This window comes from Balaenoptera acutorostrata, chromosome 16 (assembly GCF_949987535.1).
Source record: "Balaenoptera acutorostrata chromosome 16, mBalAcu1.1, whole genome shotgun sequence".
NCBI lineage: Eukaryota > Metazoa > Chordata > Mammalia > Artiodactyla > Balaenopteridae > Balaenoptera > Balaenoptera acutorostrata.
The window spans coordinates 32,721,796-32,739,362 of record NC_080079.1 but is presented as its reverse complement, the minus strand read 5'-3'; the positions used below and the strand labels follow the sequence as shown (position 1 = coordinate 32,739,362).

General features: G+C 40.1%; 1 pseudogene; it reads left to right on the top strand.

Annotated features, from left to right (window-relative positions):
• The first annotated feature begins 7,429 nt into the window (after nucleotides 1-7,429).
• On the top strand, nucleotides 7,430-9,831 carry LOC103015614 (52 kDa repressor of the inhibitor of the protein kinase-like; annotated as a pseudogene).
• The last annotated feature ends 7,736 nt before the right edge of the window (nucleotides 9,832-17,567 follow it).

The following is a 17,567-nucleotide window of genomic DNA, read 5'->3' as shown; positions in this document are numbered from 1 at the left end:
ATTCCTGGGTCCCTCTTCAGAGATTCTGATTCCCCAGGTGTAACATGAGACAAGGAAGTCTACATTTAACAAGCCCTTAAGTAATCCCCAAACAGCGATATTTGCAAATCACTGTTCTCTCATATCCATTAATCAAAAAAGTTGAAAACAAGTACTCAAACAAATACATATACATGCATGTTCACAGCACCACTATTCACAGTAGCAAAAAGGTGGAAACAACCCAAATGTCCATAGACAGATGAATAGATAAACAAACTGTGGTATATACATACAATAGAACATTATTCAGCCATAAAAAGAAATGAAGTACTAATTTATGCTATATGTGGATGAACCTTGAAAGCATTATGCTAAGTCAGAGAAGCCAGACACAAAAGATCATATATTGTATGATGCCATTTATATGAATTATCAAGAATAGGTAAATCCATAGAGACAGAACACAGATTGATAGTCGCCAGGGATTGAGGAAACGGGTCATGGGGAGCAGATGGTTAGTGGATGTGGAGTGATGAAATGTTTCTTCACTTGATAGAGGTGGTGGTCGTACAACTTTGTGAGTGCACTGAATGCCACTCAATTGTTCACTTTAAAATGGTTAATTTTATCTTATAGGAATCTCACCTCAAAAAAAGATGTGAACCAGGTGTTTAAGACATCTAGAAGGCTTAAATAGGTACTAGGATAGTGAAATGGGAAAAGTGATGGTACAGCATATTCTTCAAGTTATGATAAGACAAAGTGCAAATTCGTTTTGTCTTAGCCCTGAGGAAGGAAATAAAATTAACCCATAGCAGATGGGAACTGTATAGAACAGGGAGTGGGAAACTCAGCGATATGTTTTTGTAAATGAAGTTTTACTCGAACACGGCCTCGCCCATTTGTTTATGTTGTCTATGGCTGCTTTCAGGCTACAATGGCAGACTTCAGTAGTTGTGACAGAGGCTATATGGCCTGCAAGCCTAAAATATTTACTATCCGGCCCTTTAAGAAACAGTTCGCTAACCCTGTATAGAATATGCTGTCTTTAGGGCCAAACTAGGTTCACACTGAAAGACTCAAATGGAAAAGGCAAGAAAAATGCTAGCCCATAGTTATGGTGCCCTATGTGAAGAGTTTCTGGAGTATTCAAAGCTTAACCTGAAGAAGTGGACATGATTAGGAGTTTGGGAACCTAATGAGAAGAACATCAAGTGAACACTAAGACCCATAACAGGGAGGTATTTAGCTGTAACCTGGCTGGCTATAAAAATCTATACTAAAGCTTTGGAAGAAAGCTTTTACTTTCTTCAAATCTAAAACTCTCAATAAACACAATCCTTTGGGAGGTAATAGGTAGGACTTCCTGTGGGCTAGCTGAACTCTTGGATAGTTAAAATGTAGAAGTTGAACTAGAAATACCTTTTTTTATGAGTGATAAATCAAATCATAATGAGAATATATTTTAAAAGAATTAGCAATTAGCTTAAAGGGAAGCAGGACACTTTCATACTTTGCTTTCATCTCCATTCACTGCTAGAGTTCAAAGAATAGCTTAAAATAATAAAAAAATCTACACTTTCCCCTTTAAAGTTTTTTTCATAAGAAATTTTATCTTTAGACTCTGAATTTAGTTAAAGTCTCTGAAAGCAAGAATATAAGTGAATAATGTCTGCTTTCCCTATTTGACATATGAATTTCAAGAGTTTTCTAAAGCATGGTCAGATCAAAGAACTTTCAGGAAAAGGGTAAAGGTGGCCGTAAATTCTCTCCAATAAAATCTCTCTACGCCCAATGCCTTTCCCCCTATACGGATGTGAACAGTTACAGTGCTGGGTCAAGTAGAGGAACAGAACTAGTAGAAAGGGACTTGGGTCCTCATTTCAATTTTGGAGCTTATAAACAGTCTTTCCAAAAGTAACTTTCTCTTGAGTTGGTTCAGCGTGGGCACTACTTTACACCTATGACGTGGAGGATGCGCAAGGACAAGAAAATCTCCTATGTTTTTGTCCAGCCAATAGTCTCTGGATAAATTTACATTATCCCAGGACCTTAAGAGCCAAGGCTCTGAGGAAGTAAGTCATGGTTAATTAGTAATTTGTATAAGATGGCAATGCTGCTTAGTTTCAGTATTTGCAGGTATTCTGCAAAGACCTTTAAAGCATGGAATAGCACAGATATTGTATTACTGCTTAAATTCTGGAAGGATTAGAGTCAGAGTATCACTCACATTTGTCATATGGTCATAGTGATAAGCAAACAGACCCTACAGCTTCCTGTAGGTGTTATCATATTTATCCTCTTTCCATTTATTGCCAAATTTCTCTAACAAGTGGTCTATAACTGTTCATTTTCTTGCCTTTGCATTTTCTCTTCACTCATTTTTCTTTCATCTGTCCAGTTTAACAAACAGCAGCAATAGAGAAGCGTTAAATAATTTAAACTTACAGTCAAACTAACATAGTTTGGTTATGATACTCATCAGCTCAGGAGGAGGAGCTGTTGAAAACTACCCTAGATTGGGAATTACCATAATAGCAGAATAGAAAGTTAAGGAAATGAATGAATCTAGGGTCCTGCTAAGGACACTGAAGATGGCTGACAGTAGGGTCCAAGCTGGGTACGGTCACAAGTGACACCTAATATGCACATGGCTTGCTCCCTCTCTCCCTTCAGGTCTTTAACCATACGTCATCTTCTTAGAGAGGCTTTCCATGACGATCCCTTTAATTCTAAACCTTTACCCCATCACCCTGACATTTTCTATTCCTTTTCCCACATTTACTTTCTTCCACAGCACTTATCACCGTTTCACAAGCTATATATTGTACTTATTTAAGTTGTTTATTGTTTGTCTCCCACTAGAATGTAAGCTCTGTAAAGGAAGGGGTGTTAGTCTATTCTGTTCACTGTTGTATCAGCAACACCCAGAATGGTGCCTAGAATATTACATTCAATAAATATTTGTTGAATTATTGAATTTCAATCTCAAAGTGAATAAACAAGTTGTATCCTGGCCCATATTTTAAAACGTATGTCCAAGTAACTTGCTTGATGCAGTTTTTAAATAAAGTGGGCACAGGCTTTCCTGCCAAAGAAAAATATGCTCCTCTCTGATGATACATAGTATCATGAAACAGTACAGACCTCAAGAAGCAACAGCATCTTTTACCTGTTTGCTTCTAAAATAAATGGCTTGGGACTTCCCTGGTGGCTCAGTGGTTAAGAATCCGCCTGCCAATGCAGGGGACAGGGGTTTGGGCCCTGGTCCGGGAAGATCCCACATGCTGCGGAGCAACTAAGCCCATGCGCCACAACTATTGAGCCTGTGCTCTGCCCGTGAGCCATAACTACTGAGCCTGTGAGCCACAACTACTGAAGCCCACGCGCCTAGAGCCCATGCTCCGCAATGAGAAGCCACCGCAATGAGAAGCCACCGCAATGAGAAGCCCGCGCACCGCAACGAAGAGTAGCCCCCACTCACTGCAACTAGAGAAAAGCCCACACGCAGCAACAAAGACCCAAAGCAGCCAAAAATAAATAAATAAATAAGTAAATAAATTTATTTATTTATTTATTTTTTTTTTCCCACACACACACTGTATTTTATTTTTACAAGAGATAAATAGACTGACACCAAGCATTGTACATGGATGACCACAACAAAAGCAACAATGATTGCAATTACCAAACATGAAACACACTCATACTGTGTCATAATATTGACATTCAGTCCAGTAATCCTCCACTGTAACAGCTCCTTTACTTTGCAGTGAAAATTGATTTGTATATTCTTTGCCTCTGAGTCCTTGTGGGATTTTTTTTTTTTTAATTCAGACAGAAAGTCACAAAAATTATACTCATCCTCATCAGTTCACTCAGTCCCATGTAATTAATTTTTTTTTCATCTTGATCTTTTGTTAGCACTTTTATGAGTTCATCAGTTTTTCATTAGAGTTCTGAAAATGCTTAATAAATAAATAAATAAATTTATTTTTAAAAATAATAAATAAAAATAAAATAAATGGCTTAATACCTACCATGCTGCTAGTCCTAAAAGGCAATCTCAAAATATTACAATAGATTATGATCAATAGCTCCATCAAGGAAGTCAAATCATTCACTTACTTAGGGGTACATTTTTCAGTTTACTCAATTGGCAGTCCAGGAATTCGAGTTTGTCAATTTATATGGTCTAGCATGTTGGTTCCCAATCCTCAGCAGCTTTGAAAAATGAAGTTCCTGACACCCCTCCCCACCATATTAAGTCTGTTAAATCAGCATCTCATATGGTAGGTCCCAGGAATCTGTCTTTTTAAAACATTCTCCAGCTGATTCTGCTATATTGCCAAGTTCAGAAATTATCATTCTAGAAGAGGCATTCCAAGGCTCCTCCTATGGTAAAGATGACTGACTGATAATACCTATATACTTAAAGCTTTTCCAGTTCAAAATAATTTCTTCCATGCCCTATGGTGCCAAATTTACGAGATAACAAAGTCTGAATTTTTTGACAGATAAGAATTTGAGATTTGTAACTATGATTAATATTCTTTAGGATAGTTTCTAAATTCTAACTTTAGAATTCTAAATTTTCTAAAACTTCTGGATATACTAAGCACAAAAATTAGTTATGGCCTAACTCTGTGTTCTAATAATAAACAAATTAGTTTTCTTTTGCTTTCCATATTTAACAATGAGAGTTGTAATGAAGATTTTAATTTAAGAAAACTGCAAAGGATAAAAGAGAAACTTGGGACTTCCCTGGTGGCGCAGTGGTTAAGAATCTGCCTGCCAAGGCAGGGGACACGTGTTCAAGCCCTGGTCTGGGAAGATTCCACATGCTGCAGAGCAACTAAGCCCGTGCGCCACAACTACTGAAGCCACGTGCCTAGAGCCCATGCTCTGCAACAAGAGAAGCCACCACAATGAGAAGCCCACGCACCACAACGAAGAGTAGCCCCTACTCGCTGCAACTAGAAAAAGCCTGCACGCAGCAATGAAGACCCAACGCAGCCAAAAATAAATAAATAAATTTATTAAAAAAAAAAAAAGGAACTTTACTAAAGGAATAAGATCCTTGAACAACTCACAATGGGGTTTAAAATTTGCCTGCTCATGGGTCGAGTTTTGAGATCCTTTTAAGTATACACATCCATACATTCAATGACCATGGGCCTCACCAGAAGCTAAAAATAATCAATGAAGGATTAGTGTTGATCAAACAAGATTAATGAGATAAATTATGTGAAAAGATCCTTGATTTCTCTAACCAACTGACAGATTATGTAAAAAAAAATGATTTATTATGGTAGCAGTGATGAGATTCTAAAAATCTACGGAGAAATATTTAATATAAATACATTACTACCTTAATTTTTAAGGTTCCTATTTTGGGTTTTTTTTAAATTTTTGAGTAAATGGCTATATTAAATAAAAATCTAGTTAAAATGTATTAAGTTGAAAAGGTGCTAACAGCAAAGCAAATAACAGAATAAAAAGGAAAAAAAGCGTTATTATCCACATTTTCATCCATATTCATTTACATGACACTAGACATTTTCATAACATTGGTCCCTGCTTTTAGCTGAACTTTATAAAAATACCTTGTATTGCTGTATTTGGATCCCAGCCTTCAGTAAGGTACCTGAATAAAAATACCATTTCAATTTTACAGAGTAGGTAAGGGTGAATTTTAAAATTTTCTTCTCAAGAAGACAGACTTGAAAATATAGCACCAATATCATTCATACCTACATATAAGGTATCCTGTTCTGTTAATTCCATTAGTACAACAAACACCGATGAGTTTATCTATAAAATGTAATGAAACATTAAACAATATGAAAAAATAAAAATGAAAATAGTGCAATAAAATAACATGTTTTATACACAATTTGTAACATAATAACCTTATGGGGATTCCCTTGTATGTTATTTGATAATATAAAGAATGAACCAGAAGAGGGCAGCTTGGAGACAAGGAAATCAATTAGGAGGCTACTGTCAAGAGATGATGGCTACTAAAGCAGAGCAATGAGGACAAAGACAGGCTTCAAAGGAAAGCTGTTTATGATTCAGAATCAAGTAATGTGCTGTGTGTGGAATGTTTTTAAAAATGTAATTTCAGAGTTGCTCTTAGTTTTAACTTGGGTGACTGAATAGATACTGGTTTCATTAAAAAATAGGAAATATAGAGAATAAGTTTTGTGAGGCAAGGTTGGTTTTGAACTCCACACATACTGAGTGCTTTGGACCTGGGTTAAGGGTGTCACAGACAATCTGGAGCTTGGGTGAAGAATCTGGGCTAAGGATAGATTTAGGAACCACTATCCTACAGATGGTAGTTGAAGCTGTGATGTGTGTGTTGTTCAAGGGAACAACACAAAATGAAAAGAGAATAGGATCAAGGACAAAACCCTGTAGAACAACAATTAAGGGCAGCAGAGGAAGAGTTTTGGTTTTTTGTTTTGTTTTTTGCTTTGTTTAGATTAACTTGAACATGTTTATATGCCAAAGAGAAGAAAACAACTAAAAAATCCCAGAAAAAGGAATTAGAGCAAGACCCCAGGAGAATAAGTATAGAAAATTTTAAATGGTGTAAGAGATGGGAGAAGAACGGTAGAAACTGATGTTAAAGAAACCAAGGAAGAGAAGTTCAAGACTGGGAAGTGGTCGGTAAAGCCAAGTGCATTTAATAGGTCTAACAAGATATACTGGCTTTGGCAATTAGAAAGTCCTTGGCAGGGGACTTCCCTGGTGGCCCAGTGGTTAAGACACTGCGCTTCCACTGCAGGGGGCACAAGTTTGATCCTTGGTTGGAGAACTAAGATCCCGCATGCTGTGCAGTCCTTGGCAGCACAACAGGTGCTGGAAACTAGAATATTGTGGGTGGAGGAGTTAATAGGTGATGGGGTAGGGAGAGGATTCCATTTTCTACAAGTCTGACTGTGAAGGAGAGGAAAGAGCAGAAATCAGAAAATAATCCAATCAGAAAAAATCCAATTTCTGGTTTTGTTGTTGTTGGAAAGGGGAAATGAAGCTGGTATGGGAAGGTGGGGAAAGGGTATACTAAAGATAAAAGAAAAGGTTAAATGATGAAACAAGGCCTCAGGAGAGACAGAATGGATGGACTCTAGGACACATATAATATCAGCTGTGTAGAAAAAAAGGGTACCTTTTCATCTGAGAGAGGAGAGAAGGATATCTGCTGATGAAGTTAAGCTGGCCTGGCAGTCAGTGCTGCAGTTCATGACTGAGAGTCTACTTCCCCTGAGAAAGCAATGCCAGCAGCTGAAAGTACAAGGTCAAAAGTGGGGTAGAGGCCCCGCCCCACGGCGCGCCGGCCCTAAGGAGGGCCGGCTCCACTCCCCGGCCCAGACAGGCGGGCTGGCTGCCCAGAGGAGGCGGGGAGGGGAGGGCTGGGCCGGACGGCTGGCAGACAACGATGCCGAACTTCTGCGAGGCCCCCAACTGCACGTGGAAGAGCACGCAGTCGGACCTGGCCTTTTTCACGTTCCGGCGGGATCCAGCCGGATGCCAGAAGTGGGTGGAGAATTGTAAGAGAGCAGACTTAGAAGATAAAACATCCGATCAACTAAATATTATTGATTGTGTGCCAGACACTTTGAGACTTATATGATCTGTAGAACTATACATTTTGCAGAGGCATCAGAAAACTAAAGAATGATTGGGTTATTTTATTTCTCAAAATTAACTGAAGCAGATACTTGTGAAGTCATTGGGAGAGTCCTTATAGGACAGTTCTTTGAGATAATGCAATACCAACAACATTTGATCTTACCAGCCATTTGAATAATCCACACAGTAGACACAGAAAACGAATAAAAGAATTGAGTGAAGATGAAATCAGGACACTGAAACAGAAGAAAACTGGTGAAACCTCTTAACAGGAACCAAAACATAAGGAAATAAACAACAGCAATGCTCAGAACCCCAGTGCAGAAGAAGGGGGTGAAGAGCAGGATGAAGACATTTTACCCTTAACCCTTGAAGAGAAGGAAAACAATACTTAAAATCTTTATTTGAAATTTTGATTCTTATGGAAAAACAGAACATACCTCTGGATGGACATGAAGCTGATGAAATCCCAGAAGGTCTCTTTACTCCTGATAACTTTAAGCACTGCCTGAGTGCCGGATCAATTCTGGCGAAGAGGTTCTGAGAAAGCGCTTTGAGACAACAGCAGTTAACACATTGTTCTGTTCGAAAACACAGCAGAAACAGATGCTAGAGATCTGTGAGAGCTGCATTCGGCAAGAAACCCTCAGGGAAGTGGGAGACTCTCCTTTTCCATCATCACTGACGATGTGGTGGACCCAGCAGGGGAAGAGCACCTGCCTGTGTTGGTGAGGTTTGTTGACGAAGCTCACAACCTGAGAGAGGAATTTGTGGGCTTATGAAGCTGATGCAGAAATTTTGGCTGTGAAATTTCACACTACGATAACTGAGAAGTGGGGATTAAACATGGAGAACTGTTGCGGCCAGGCTTACATTGTGTCCAGTGGATTTTCTTCCAAAATGAAAGTTGTTGCTTCTAGACTTTTAGAGAAATATCCCCAAGCTATCTACACACTCTGCTCTTCCTGTGCCTTAAATATGTGGTTGACAAGATCACTGCCTGTTATGGGAGTATCTGTCGCATTAGGAACAATTGAGGAAGTTTGTTCTTTTTTCCATCCATTACCACAACTGCTTTTAGAGCTTGACAATGTAATTTCTATCCTCTTTCAGAACAATGAAGAAAGGGGCAAAGAACTGAAGGAAATTTGCCATTCTCCAGTGGACAGGCAGGCATGATGCTTTTGAAATCTTAGTGGATCTCCTACAAGCACTTGTTTTATGTTTAGATGGTATAAATAGTGACACAAATGTTAGATGGAATAACTGTATAGCTGGCCGAGCATTTGTACTCTATAGTGCAGTAACAGATTTTGATTTCATCGTTACCATTGTTGTTCTTAAAAATGTTCTATCTTTTACAAGAGTCTTTGGGAAAAATCTTCAGGGGCAAATTTCTGATGTCTTCTCTGCAGCCAGTAGTTTGACTGCAGTGCTGCATTCACTATGCAGCCAGTAGTCTGACTGCAGTGCTGCATTCACTAAATGAAGTGATGGAAAATATCGAAGTTTATCATGAATTTTGGTTTGAGGAAGCCACAAATTTGGCAGCCAAACTTGATATTCAGATGAAACTCCCAGGGAAATTGCACAGAGCTCAGCTCAGTAACCTGGAATCTCAGCTAACCTCTGAGAGTTACTATAAAGAAACCCTTAAGTGTTCCAACAGTGGAACACATTATTCAGGAACTGAAATATATATTTTCAGAACAGCACCTCAAAGCTCTTAAATGCTTATGTCTGGTACCCTCTGTCATGGGACAGGTCAAATTCAATACATCTGAGGAGCATCATGCTGACATGCACAGAAGTGATTTACCTAATCCTGACACACTCTCTGCTGAGCTGCATTGTTGGAGAATCAAGTGGAAACACAGAGGGAAAAATATAGAACTTCCATCCACTATTTATGAAGCTCTTCATCTGGCAGACATCAAGATTTTCCTAATGTTTATGCATTGCTGAAGGTCCTACGTATTCTTCCTGTGATGAAGGTTGAGAATGAACGCTATGAAAATCGGCAGAAGCATCTCAAAACATACCTGAGGAACACTTTGACAGACCAAAGGTCAAGTAACCTGGCTTTGCTGAACATAAATTTGGATACAAAACACGATTTGGATTTAATGGTGGATACATATATCAAACTCTATACAAGTTAAGTCAGAGCTTCCTATAGATAATTCAGAAACCATTGAAAATACCTAAGAGACTTTTAAAATAGGCTCTCTCTTATATTTGATATTTTAAAAAATCTGTAAGAAATCTAAAAATACCTTACAGAAAAGTTGTAAGGTGTACGTAGGCCACTTAATCACTGAATATCTTGACCTGTAGGCCTCCCACTGAGTACATTAGTCATTGATAATCTGCCTGTTTAAATGGCCTGTTTGAAGTTCCATGCTTTGGAGACCTAACTGTTCTTCCAGAAGATAGCATTGAAAGTACCATGCTACACTGTGTGATTTCTGCTAATGGCACTTTGGAATTGTATTAGTTAAGTCATTTTAGACATTAACATTTATCACTGTGGATCCAATTGTCAGGTATTGAGTTATCCGTTCTCTGAAGAAATAAATTTTGAGGAGGTATGGGAGGAAGGAATACATTTTATAAACATTACAATGAAGCTCATGACTGACCTTTGAATAGTAGGAGTTTTAAGTATGCTGTTAAAAATCTGTACGGAACTGTTAAGAAAATTATCAGACTGTAAGAGAAACATGTGAGCTTGCCAAACAAGGATTTCAGTGTAGATTTTGTCTTTATCAAATGAAGTTAAAGGAACAAGTTATAGTTAAAGTTTGAATGGAAGAGCCTGCCATTGTTGTTCCACATCTGGTTGTTGTTTATATTCCTTTATTGAGCCTACATCTTCATAAGCTTTTTGGCAGGTATATGTTGAACACTTCTGTTTCATGGTCAAGACAGGATCAGAGGCCATGGATACTGACAACTGATTTGCCTGTTTTTTTCTGTCTTTTTCCATGACTGTATCTACTGCCTCATCTTGATTTACAAGCAAAACCTAGAAAACCCACAAAAATAAGTGTTTTGTGGTTTCTAGGAATAATACAGAAAATATTGCTGTAATTTTTGGTGAAGAAAATCAATTTTGTATAGTTTTTTTCAACCTAAACAAAATGTGAATTTTGTTTTTAAAAAAAAAGTGGGGTAGAAAGTTTAAGGAATGATAAAAGAACAGTAGCTGTGGGTAGGAAAAGGAAAGAATGGCTAGCTACATTACAGACCATGACATATCATCACCACAATAATCTGGTTATGTGATTTTCACTACTAGAATTTAGTTACATTTATATATATATATCTGTTGAAAAAGCAAATGGCTAAACTGAACTAGAGTGGAGAGTATGCTGGGAAAAAGTGGAAGAAAGACAAAAGGCAAGGAAAGTTTAGATACTGGTGTGAATAAATAATAAACCAAGTAATGTGGCTAGACAAGGAAGAAAGTTAATCTATTGACAGAGACTACCGATGATAAAATGGTAGTCAAGAGACAGGGTCTTCATGAGGTGAGGGATTAAGTATAGAAAAATAAGGGAGAGGGAGAGATGAAGAAGGAGAAGAGAAGAAGAAGGAGATGAGAAGGTCAGACTTTAGGATTTTTAATATTGAACAGTCTTAGATGTTATGGTCCTGCAGACAGTCAGTTCAGGGAATTTGGGGTGCTGAACCTGTGATACACATGAAGTTTTCTGGGTGTTTACCAAGTATGACAGAAACTAGAGGCAGGGTAGGATTTACTGATCTCTGGATCTTAAACAAAACTTTCATAATACTGTTTCGGTGCTGAGCTGCCAAAGACATTGGGACTTTATTTGGTTATTAAGGTTAAACATCAGTATTAGTTTTGGTGGCTATACTATTTTTTTTTTTAATTAATTAATTTATTTATTTATTTATTATGGCTGTGGTGGGTCTTCGTTTCTGTGCGAGGGCTTCCTCTAGTTGTGGCAAGCGGGGGCCACTCTTCATCGCAGTGCGCGGGCCTCTCACTATCGCGGCCTCTCTTGTTGCGGAGCACAGGCTCCAGACGCGCAGGCTCAGTAGTTGTGGCTCACGGGCCTAGTTGCTCCACGGCATGTGGGATCTTCCCAGACCAGGGCTCGAACCCGTGTGCCCTGCATTGGCAGGCAGAGTCTCAACCACTGCGCCACCAGGGAAGCCCTGGTGGCTATACTATTAAAAGATAAAAACTCTAAGAAACTCAGGCAATTAATGAATCTCAAAATAAAAAGATTAATAATGTTTATACTCTTCTGTCATTAATATATACATTTAGAAAATAAAATCAGGGGCTTCCCTGGTGGTGCAGTGGTTGAGAGTCTGCCTGCCAATGCAGGGGACACGGGTTCGAGCCCTGGTCTGGGAAGATCCCACATGCCACGGAGCAACTGGGCCCGTGAGCCATAATTGCTGAGCCTGCGTGTCTGGAGCCTGTGCTCCGCAGCAAGAGAGGCCGCGATAGTGAGAGGCCCGCGCACCGCGATGAGGAGTGGCCCCCACTTGCCGCAACTAGAGAAAGCCCTCACACAGAAATGAAGACCCAACACAGCCATAAATAAATAAATAAAATAAATAAAAATAAACCCAAAAGTTAAAAAAAAAAAAAAAAAGAAAATAAAATCAAAGCTTAAAAACTCATCAGAGACTCACACAAGATAACTGTAAATTTCAAAGGAGAACGAAAGGTTACCCCTTGAAGCATGAGTATAGTTTGGAACATAAAACAGTATTTTAAACTCTGGATAGTACATTTATAGAACACTACTTAAAAATATAAATCAATTTTGAATATTTACATTAGAGAGTGAGGTCCCAGTTTAAACTCACCCAATGTTTGGCAAGAATGATGTATGACAGTACTCTGTTCCCAATTTTCAGGATTCAGGGACTTCATCCCCCTCATCCCCATACTGGGCTACAACTGCCCTTCTCATGGCAGACCCTCTGGTTTTGTGACAGAAAAGCTCCGAAAAATGGGCAAAGAAGTAGAGTAAGAGGGAGACACAGCTGTATGGAACTGAAGATCCCAACTGTTTTGGATATGAGTATAGAACTCAGTATGGTTATTCTGTTACAACATATATAATCCCACTAGGATACAAATATAGCAAAGAACAGAATTTTACTTGGAAAGAGTGGATCCAAAGTGTAACTACCAGGAATTGCTCTTATATGAGGAAAGTTTCTCAAAGTAAAGAAATAAGGCAGAGAGCTTAATAAAAGAGTTTTCCATTTGGATCAAATAAACAGAGAACATCTCTGAAATACATTTCTAAAAACTTCAGAAATCCATGGGAAAATTAATTTTTATTTCAAAAAACAAAAGCAGACCATCTGTCTCCAAATTTAGATGACTATAATAGTTCAAATCTGATGCGATCAAAGTATGTTAAGCAGCAGGGTTTAGCAAAGGTCATTTCTCACCTCTCTCTCATCTTCTCTCTTTTACTACCATCATCCCTCTCCCTCTCCCCCTCCCCCTCCCCCCAAAAACCCCTCATGTCAAAATATTCTATAATTTAAAAGGGCAATTGTACATTTTTTTGGTTCTTTTCTAAATCAACCCCAATCAGAGTATCTCTTGTCTGTGGCCATATATTTCCCCTCCCCCTCCCCCACTTTGGGAAGAGAGGTCACTGGGAGGTAAAAGTAAATCTGTACCTCCAGATAAGAAAATTGCTGCTTTAGAGTTATTGCAACTAATTTGTTTAATGGTTTTACATTTAAAAAAGCACTTTCATATTTCACGGTCACATTTCACCATAATCTCAGGTGGCAGGCAGGAGAGGGAATATTATGATCATCCAGGTTGTTCAGATGACAAAACTGCAGCTTACTGAGTTAAAGGACTCTAGGGATATCTGAGGCAGATTCATCTTCTGAGGCTGACATCACGGAAGGTAACCTCACCTCTTGACAAAACAGTCCTTCACAGCACTGTCTGGAGGACTCGATATGACACTTTATTCTGGAAACAAGTAATATAAATTAAGGTCCTTCTTCCCTCTTACCCTATATAGATGGAGTTGCAAATTCAAACGCCAGGCAGGATGACACACCTAAGTAAAACATGCCCCAAATAAAGAAACGATAAAATGAAAAGGTAACTTACACTAAGCCTCAGTGCTGAAGAGGCCAGAGGGCGGTGATGGTAAATTGGACGACTGGACAACTGGAGAGGCTTTCTGTTCATAGCGAAGAGAGCTGCAAATCACTTACAACTGACTATTGCCTTGGATGACTGCCATGTACAGATCTGGTTTTTCTAAATCTGATTTTTCAAGAAATATAGACTTTTATGTTAAGTCTCCTGACCTTCAAATGACAGCAACTTAAAAAAAAAAACCCAAAAAACTGGGGCTTCCCTGGTGGCGCAGTGGTTGAGAATCTGCCTGCCAATGCAGGGGACACGGGTTCGAGCCCTGGTCTGGGAAGATCCCACATGCCGCGGAGCAACTAGGCCTGTGAGCCACAACTACTGAGCCTGCGCGTCTGGAGCCTGTGCTCCGCAACAAGAGAGGCCACGATAGTGAGAGGCCTGCGCACCGCAATGAAGAGTGGCCCCCGCTCGCCGCAACTAGAGAAAGCCCTGGCACAGAAATGAAGACCCAACACAGACAAAAATAAATTAATTAATTAAAACAAAAACAGAAACAAAAAACTGAATCAAAACACTTTGGCAAATGAGATTTGGCCCACTAGTTTGAGATATCCACTGGACTGATACTGCTTCCCTCTTCTTCCCCCCAAAACACATAATGCTCTTTAAACTTGAATATATTTAGGGTTGATTTTTTTCCCCCTCTGAACTATGTCTACGATTAGAGCTCAAATCCTACCTCTATTTAGCCTGTTCATTATTTGGGCCTATATAGTTCATAACAATTAGGTGTAGTTATAATAATGCATCTCAGTAAATACATGCTATATGTATTTTTAAAAACGTACCACTGTGTAATAATGATTCCAGGAGTTAGGTGTACTTAAGGAACACCACAGAGTACATATCATTTGCATATGCACACATACTCTATAATGTTGCTATTTAAGAGATGTATTGGGTTGGTCGAAAGGTTCATTCGGTTTTTTCCATAAGATGGCTCTGGTAGCACTTAGTTGTTTTTAACTTCCTTTGAAACAATTTTGTTAGATTGTATTGTGACAACAGTCATATCAGTGTGCATTAAAAAAAACTCATCAAAATTGGTGAATTTTTGTGTAGCCATTTTGCCGAAATGCAAAATGTTGCTGAAAAGCAACATTTTTGGCATATTATGCTTTATTATTTCAAGAAAGGTAAAAACGCAACTGAAATGCAAAAAAAAAAAGATTTGTGCAGTGTGTGGAGAAGGTGCTGTGACTGATCAAACATGTCAAACGTGGTTTGCGAAGTTTCGTGCAGGAGATTTCTCGCTGGATGATGCTCCGTGGTTGGGTAGACTAGTTGAAGTTGATAGCAATCAAATCGAGACATTGAGAACAATCAACATTATACGACGTGGGAGATAGCCGACATACTCAAAATATCCAAATCAAGCACTGAAAATCATTTGCACCAGCTTGGTTATGTTAATCGCTTTGATGTTTGGGTTCCACATAAGTTAAGCCAAAAAAACCTTCTTGACCATATTTCCACTTGAGATTCTCTACTTAAACATAATGAAAACGTTCCGTTTTTAAAACAAATTGTGACGGGTGATGAAAAGTGGATACTGTACAATAATGTGGAATGGAAGAGATCGTGGGCAAGCAAAATGAATCACCACCAACCATACCAAAGGCCTGTCTTCATCCAAAGAAGGTGATGTTGTGTATGTGGTGGGACTGGAAGGGAGTCCTCTATTATGAGCTCCTTCCAGAAAACCAAACGATTAATTCCAGCAAGTACTGCTCCCAATTAGACCAACTGAAAGCAGCACTCGACGAAAAGCGTCTGGAATTAGTCAGCAGAAAACGCATAATCTTCCATTAGGATAATGCAAGACCGCATGTGTCTTTGATGACCAGGCAAAAACTGTTACAGCTTGGCTGGGAAGTTCTGATTCATCCGCCGTATTCACTAGACATTGCACCTTCGGATTTCCATTTATTTAGGTCTTTACAAAATTCTCTTAATGGAAAAAATTTCAAATCCCTGGAAGACTGTACAAGGCACCTGGAACAGTTCTTTGCTCAAAAAGACAAAAAGTTTTGGGAAGATGGAATTTTGAAGTTGCCTGAAAAATGGCAGAAGGTAGTGGAACAAAACGGTGAATACGTTGTTCAATAAAGTTCTTGGTGAAAATGAAATATGTATCTTTTATTTTTACTTTAAAACCAAAGGAACTTTTTGGCCAACCCAATATTTCTAGACATCTTCTCTTTCTCCACTCTCATTGTTCCTAAATTCCTATACCAGAAGAGCCCTAGAAAGATGGGAGACCCTGCAAGGATTTTATTCAGTATGACAGTTTGGCCAAATGATTTCAAGGTTTGGACACATTTATCCGTATGCATTATTTCAGATTATAAGGTGAGCGGAACTTCAGTTCTACTTGTACTTATGCCATAATGTACCAATATAACCTGGAACATTAGTTTTGCAGCAGTTTCTTTACTCCCACATCTCCCCTTCCCCAAATGTACAAGGTTTGTTAGAAGTTTTTTTTTTTTAATTAATTAATTTATTTATTTATTTTTGGCTGTGCTGGGGCTTCGTTTCTGTGTGAGGGCTTTCTCCAGTTGCGGCAAGGGGGGGCCACTCTTCATCGCGGTGCGTGGACCTCTCACTGTCGCGGCCTTTCCCGTTGCGGAGCACAGGCTCCAGACGCGCAGGCTCAGTAGTTGTGGCTCACGGGCCTAGTTGCTCCGCGGCATGTGGGATCTTCCCGGACCGGGGCACGAACCCGTGTCCCCTGCATTGGCAGGCGTATTCTTAACCACTGCGCCACCAGGGAAGCCCTTGTTAGAAGTTTTAAACACTTTCTAAATTTCTCTAGGATTAAAGCGCTAAGCACGACGCCTTACACAGAAAGCAGCCATTAAACATTTGCTGAACATTTGAATAAACGAAAGCGTACATAACACTGCTGTGCTGCTTTCCATACTAGCAAGTTTCCTCACTTCGCCCCCGCCAGAGTTTCCCAGGACAAGTTACGGAACATTTTATTTAACTCGTTATTTTAACACGGGGTGAGTCACTGGGAAAAGAAAATAAATCAATGTAAGTTGTTTCTTTCATTAAGCGAAGATGACGTGTCACAAGTGCGCATGTCCAGCATGCCCTATTTTAAGAGTGCAAAATAATTCAATTGGTTACACTAATAGCAAGCTCTGGAAAGAAAAAGAACCCCTCGCATATTCGGGGCGCTCTTTCAGATGCCACATCCAAAGCACCTGAACTCTAAGAACCTCTCTCCTCGGGGCAAGGCAGAGGCAGGTCCCGCCGGCGACCCGGGTCTTCGCGCTCCTCGGCGCCCCGCACGCGGGTCACAGGCTCCGGGGCGCATCTCGACGGCGCGGCGACCGCACTTCCACGGCGGGCTCGGAAGCATCCTCCCCCGGGAACACCCGCTCAGAGGCGACTCCGGTGGTCACCGCGGGCCCGCGCCGGCCGGGGAGCGCGCGGCCGATACTCACCCGTTGGGAATAACGGTTCTTCTTCACCACAACGCGAGAAGTGCGGGGCTCTCACGACCCAGGCCACCCCGCTCTCAGATCTCTTCCAGAACAGCCGCCGGGGCAGTTGCGGCCACTGGAGCACAGACGCAGGCGGTGGGTGATCAAAGCCCGTGGCTCCCGCCGGGCGCTCTAGGCGGAGACCGGGCCGAGCCCCAAGCCCACGCAGCCGGGTGAGCAGACGTAGCGCACAGAAGATTCCAGAAGGCACCGGCTCCTCGCGCTCGCCGGGCCCGACCGGCTGAGGGGCCGCACCGCGC